The sequence below is a fragment of the Macaca fascicularis genome, chromosome 3 (assembly GCF_037993035.2).
Source record: "Macaca fascicularis isolate 582-1 chromosome 3, T2T-MFA8v1.1".
NCBI classification, from domain to species: domain Eukaryota; kingdom Metazoa; phylum Chordata; class Mammalia; order Primates; family Cercopithecidae; genus Macaca; species Macaca fascicularis.
In genome coordinates, this window is record NC_088377.1 from 72,906,720 (window position 1) to 72,913,149 (window position 6,430).

At 52.6% G+C, this 6,430-nt stretch overlaps 2 pseudogenes; one reads left to right on the plus strand and one right to left on the minus strand.

The window, feature by feature from the left end:
• Positions 1-405: 405 nt before the first annotated feature.
• LOC102127088 (nucleophosmin pseudogene) lies at positions 406-1,308 on the plus strand (annotated as a pseudogene).
• Positions 1,309-4,488: 3,180 nt separating this feature from the next.
• Positions 4,489-5,911, minus strand: LOC102146890 (suppressor APC domain-containing protein 2 pseudogene; annotated as a pseudogene).
• Positions 5,912-6,430: the final 519 nt, after the last annotated feature.

The window sequence follows — 6,430 nt, forward strand, 5'->3', positions numbered from 1 at the left end:
CATGACAATTATGGGCGTGAGGGAGATGAACTCACAGTATCCCTTCCTTATAACCATGGTTCAGGGACCACAATTCATACACAGACTCACTCCAAGACTCAGCCGGGTAAGCGTCTGTTTCTCAGCTTCTTTACCAGTTAGTGATCAAGACTCAGGTGGGATGATGTCTGTAATTCTCTCACGATTTGTTCTTACATCTCACTGAATTATAACTAGTCAGTAGGTATTTCCAGATGAAATATTAATATTATGAATATATAAATGTATAGATTGGTGGAAGAAAATTTGAAATTATGTAATCAAGCTAGAAACCATCATTCTGAGCAAACTATAGCAAGGACAGAAAACCAAACACCGTCCCTAGTGTGATTCCATCCTGCACGGCTGTTCTCTGGAGCAGCGTTCCTTTCTCTCCGTCCGCCTTCTCTCCCACCTAAGTGCCTGCCGCCACCTGATGGAAGATTCGATGGATGTGGACATGAGCCCCCTGAGGCCCCAGAACTATCTTTTCGGTTGTGAACTAAAGGCCGACAAAGATTATCCACTTTTATGAAAATGAGCACCAGTTATCTTTAGGAACGGTCAGCTTAGGGGCTGGTGCAAAGAATGAATTGCACATTGTTGAAGCAGAGGCAATGAATTACGAAGGCAGTCCAATTAAAGTAACACTGGCAACTTTGAAAATGTCTCTATAGCCAACGATGTCCCTTGGGGGCTTTGAAATAACACCACCAGTGGTCTTAAGGTTGAAGTGTGGTTCAGGACCAGTGCATATTAGTGGACAGCACTTAGTAGCTGTGGAGGAAGATGCAGAGTCAGAAGATGAAGAGGAGGAGGACGTGAAACTCTTAAGTATATCTGGAAAGCGGTCTGCCCCTGAAGGTGGTAGCAAGGTTCCACAGAAAAAAGTAAAACTTGCTGCTGATGAAGATGATGATGATGATGATGATGATGATGATTTTGATGATGAGGAACCTAAAGAAAAAGCATCAGTGAAGAAATCTATATGAGATACTCCAGCCAAAAATGCACAAAAGTCAAATCAGAATGGAAAAGACTCAAAACCATCATCACACCAAGATCAAAAGGACAAGAATCCCTCAAAAAACAGGAAAAAACTCCTAAAACACCAAAAGGACCTAGTTCTGTAGAAGACATTAAAGCAAAAATGCAAGCAAGTATAGAAAAAGGTGGTTCTCTTCCCAAAGTGGAAGCCAAGTTCATCAAATATGTGAAGAATTGCTTCCGGATGACTGACCAAGAGGCTATTCAAGATCTCTGGCAGTGGAGGAAGTCTCTTTAAGAAAATAGTTTAAACAATTTGTTAAAAATTTTCCATCTTATTTCATTTCTGTAACAGTTGATATCTGGCTGTCCTTTTTATAATGCAGAGTGAGAACTTTCCCTACCGTGTTTGATAAATATTGTCCAGGTTCCATTGCCAAGAATGTGTTGTCCAAAATGCCTGTTTAGTTTTTACAGATGGAACTCCACCCTTTGCTTGGTTTTAAGTATGCAATGTTATGATAGGACATAGTAGTAGCGGTGGTCAGACATGGAAATGGTGGGGAGACAAAAATATACATGTGAAATAAAACTCAGTATTTTAATAAAGTTAAAAAGAAAAGAAAAGAAAAGAAAACCAAATACCGTGTGTTCTCACTCATAGGTGAAAATTGAACAATAAGAACACTAGGACACAGGGTGGGGAATGCCACACACCAGGGCCTGTCGTAGGGTGGGGGTAGGGGGGAAGGATAGCATTAGGAGATATACCTAATGTAAATGACAAGTTAACAGGTGCAGCACACCAACATGGCACATGTATACATATGTAACAAATCTGCATGCTGTGCACATGTACCCTAGAACTTAAAGTACAATAATAATAAATAAATTAAGTAATCATATTTGAATTTGAATTTTGTTTGACTATTTTCAATTTTAATAAATTAGTACAACAACAAATTGTTTTATGCATTTATGCAAATCTTTACATTTTAAGACACTACAAATCTGCACTAATTCAGAGTGATGTATTTATACCACTTTTGGCTTAAGTTTGGAAATGCTGTAGTGTATTTATAATACTTAAGGATGGTTTGAATGATCACCTGATAAAACTAGATTTTTTTTTTCATGTTTCCAGAAATCTCTTTTATTTCTTTAGATATATAAAACACTGTTCTTTTATATTCTCTCTGATAATTCCAGTATCTGTATCTACAGTCTACGTGTTGTTTCTGCTGGGTCTCATAGTGTATTGTTGTCTTGTGATGTTTATGAATTTTAAAATGGGAGATCTCATTTTCTTTTCTTTCTTTCTTTCTTTTTCTGTAGAGATGGGGTTTCTCACTATGTTGCCCAGGCTGGTCTCAAACTCCTGGCCTCAAGTGCTGGGATTCCAGGTGTGAGCCACCGCGGTCGGTGGAGATAGTCATTTTCCTTGGAACCTGATTAACACAAAATCCTGAGGCCTCCTGTGGTTGTGTTCCTCTGGGGCAGATTCTCAACCAGGGACACTTCTGCCCACAGGGACACATTTTGACATCCTGAGACAGTTCTGAGTGTCACAACTGTGTGTGCACGCACTTGTATGTACCTGCACATGCTACTGGCATCTCGTGGATAGAGGCCAGGGATGCTGCTCATATGGTGCAAGGAGACTGACCCACCCAGCATCACTAGGGCGGGCTCCAGGCAGGGTCTGCATGTGCCTCTGCCAGCCACCTAGACCCTGCCAGCTGGGAGCCACTTTAAATTCTCCCCTCATAGTCTGCAGGGCCATGCACTAGCCTGATTGCAAACTGTAAACTTGGAGGACCTATATTTTTTTCACCTTGCATGGAACACCAAGGCTGAGAGGCAGTTTTTCCAGAGATGCCAGCCTGTCTCACATTTCCTCTTTAGCTGCGGGGTCCAGCTCTACATGGGCGGTTTCTTGATGAAGTTACCCCAGGACAGACACTGTTCTGTCTTCTGCTTCCAGTCCTGTAAAGAGGCTAGGATCCCCCAGGGCATGGCAGGCACCCTCAAAGGCAGACGTGGGGAGGCCCTGGTGGGCAGACCCCAGCCTGCTGATGGGGGGCTTCTCCCCAGCTGCCGCTGGCCCACCCACTGCACTGCAGTCCACCCGGTGCTGGGGCTGTGGGGCGCAGGCCTTCAGGACCCGCTCCTTTTCCCACCCAGGATGTCCAGGCCTGGCGTCCTTATGTCTCTGGAAAGCCCACTCCCATCCTCTGGGTAGGAGGACAGCTGTACGCTGGGCTGGCTTGGGCCTGTCCTGGGACACCCCTGCAGCCCGGGTGCAGCAGGGAATGCGGCTCTGTGGGGTTCCTGTGGGCAGGTTAGCATGGAGTTGGGTTCCGGAAGGGAGTTGCTGCCCTGCCTGCCAGGACCCCTCCTCTGAGACAGGGGTGCCTTGTGGAACAGTGCACCAAAGTGCCCTGGGCACGAGGGGTCCCTGCACCCCCCACACACTGACCCTGCATCGGGGTCCGTGCACCCCCCCATACACTGACTCCTCATCAGGGTCCCTGCGCCCAACACACACTGACCCTGCATTAGGGGCCCTGGGCTTCAGAATCCACCTATGATGTTGCCGTGTCCCTGGCTCTGGTGGCACTGGGGCCCTCCAGGCTGGGCTGAGCATGGGGCCCCCACCAGTGCGTATCCCAGAACCAGCGGGAGTGGGCCTGGGCAGGGGGGCAGGGAATGACACCAAAGGGGACCTGCCCCAGCCTCCTCCTGTACCCTGGGGATTCTCCTTTTCCTTGGCTGAGGGAAGTGGCCTCTCCCTAAAGAAACCTGGGTTCAGGCTGGGCGTGGGAGGAAAGGGGGATGAGCAGGACCCCAGACCTTGGGAATCCTGAGTGGGGGGTGACAGACTCTGCCTATGACGTGCCTGGAACTGTCTGGAGGCCCCTCCTGGGGACAGGGCCCTCCTGGAGAGCCAGGCTCACAGGTTGCTTTGTGGCACTCAACGTGGGGCAGCCACGTTGAGTCCCACAGGATGAGGAAGGCCATCACCTGGCCAGGATGAGGAAGACCATCACCGCGGGGTCTGCGGGAGGCACACGCAGGCCAAGCTCTAGTCCACCTGGCTCCCCGATCCGCTGCAGCCAGAGTCTCTCAGGCTTGGCCGGGACCTGAAATCCGACCGCCATCCCTGGGGCTCCCGTGCCAGGCGGGCATCCCCTGCCTAGAGGTCATCCCCACCCCCTCCATCTGCTCCCGTCCGGGCGACAGCCACTTTGTCCTGGTGCCCTGGTTGAGGTCGGGGGAAGCTGCCCTTGGACCCGCAGGTCTCGGGCGCAGCGTCAGCGCCGCAACCGAGCCGCCAGGCGCCCTCTGCTGGCCTTTGTCGGAATTGCAGCCTGGAGTGAGCAGTTCTTTTCCCTGGAGATGGGACCCCAGGGCAGGCAGCATCGCTGGAAGCCAGGGCAGCCAGAGATCTGGTAACTCGTGGAGGGGTCCCCCACTGTCCACTCACAGCGGCAGTAGTAGCTGCGGACTATGCGGACTCAAGAGAGCCCCAGCCCATGTCAGCACCTGAGGCCAAAACCGAGTCAAGGGCTCGGTGTCCGAGCCAGCTGGGGACAGGCCTGGGGAACAAAGATGGAAAGGCGGACAGGAAGGCGCCGACTCCTGGACTGCCTGGGCCTGCTGGGGGTCTCCAGCCAGAGAGGTTGGGTGCGACAAGGCGCCCGCCCTCGAAGGGCTGAGTGCCAGGCCGGCCCTGGGGGCCCACTCAGTCCACACCGGCAAGATGAAGGTGGAGTACAGAGACCTCACCTCCTGCTGGCTCAGGGCACCGGCCTCAAACAGCTGCTTAATGAGCGCCGACTTCTCCTGCTCCAGCTGCGTGATGCACTCACTCTTCTCGGTCACCTCCTGGGTGAGGAGTCGATTCTGCTCCTTCAGCATGAGGATGATCTGCTGCTGCCATCCGGGAGACAAGGTGGACGTCAGGACAGAGCAGGCGGTCCGGAGGAGGACGTGAGCAGCAGCCAGCAGCTCCCCCCGCCACCGGGCCACCTCCTCTACTTTGGGCAGTAGCCGTCCCAGTGGGCGAGGGCTCCCACAGCCCAACGTCGGCGCTGGCTCTGCTCTGGCCCAGGCGGCACTGGCACTCCTGCAGTCGTTGCAGCTGCTGCTGGTACCAATTGCGGCCCGGCGCCATCATCTCCAAACCCTGCAGCAGCATCTCCCTCTCCTGCTCCAGTTTCTACATCTGCGTCAGCAGGCCGCAGTCCACGCCGCTGGTGATGGTGTGCCTCCGACCTTCCCCTCGGGCACGGGGGGGCAGCCGGGCATCCCCTGAATCCGCCTCCAAGACCCTGCAGGCCGCTGCACCTGCGTCGGCGCCCTGACTCCGTTCCACCGCCGCGCTCTGGGACCACTCGGGCTCTGCTGGGCAGGGCGCCGCCTTGGCGGGGGCGTACAGCTGCTCCAGGCTGCGGGCCGGGCCTCTGGGACCTGTCAGAGCGGCGCGAACGCCCAGGGACAGGGCCTTCCTCTCCAGGACCGTCAGCAGATCGACAGCCGGTGCAAACAGCAGGCGCTGCGGCGGCTGGTCTCCGGGCCCGGCCCTGGCGCGCGTGGGGCCCCGGGTGCGGCCATCTGCTCTCAGCAGCTAGGTGCGCAGACCGGCAACGAAGCGCTGGAAGGTAAGGTAGCAGCTAGCTGGGGCCACCTGACTCAGTCCTTTCAGCACCCCGCTAGGCAGCCCCTGGGCTCTCTGCCAGCGGGACTGGATCTCTCGCAGGTGCAAGCAGCCGCGCCGCCGGTGGTCCAGGATGTCTAACAGGGTGAGCAGGCTCTGCAGGAAGGCGCGCGGCAGCCCATCCGTGCCGCGCGCGGGCTAGGCGGGAGACACGCAGCCCTGCTCGGCTGTCGCGGCCCGGGCCATGGGCTCCCGGCCTCGGTCCCCTAGACCACCCGTGTGATCCCCGCGCGACCCCACCGCGGGGCCAGCCCGGCGCACTCCCAAGACTTTCAATATACTTCGCATTAAGAAGATTTTAGTAGATGACCTTAATAAAATTACATTTACTCCTATTATACTAATTGCTAATAGGGAGGTTTGTTTGTTTGGTTTTGCTACCACAAAACTATCTGAAAAGAACATCTTCTGCTATGTGTCTTATATAATTTTTATAGGATACATGAAACGTTGTATGCATGAATGTGATACTCAGCAAGATGTCAGAGTGATGTGATATGACAGCCATTCAATGCCTTATTTTTTTTTTCCAAAATACTTCTGGTGATTGCTTTTTCCATTAGCACAAAATCTACTTAAGTTCAGTTCTACAAACACCCATGATTCATTTTTATATACGTGTCACAAATCTGGATGGTGAAAACTAAAGGAATGCAAAAAGTGAAAACTAAATGTTTACTAAAGAAGTGTGTCCTGAGGACGTGC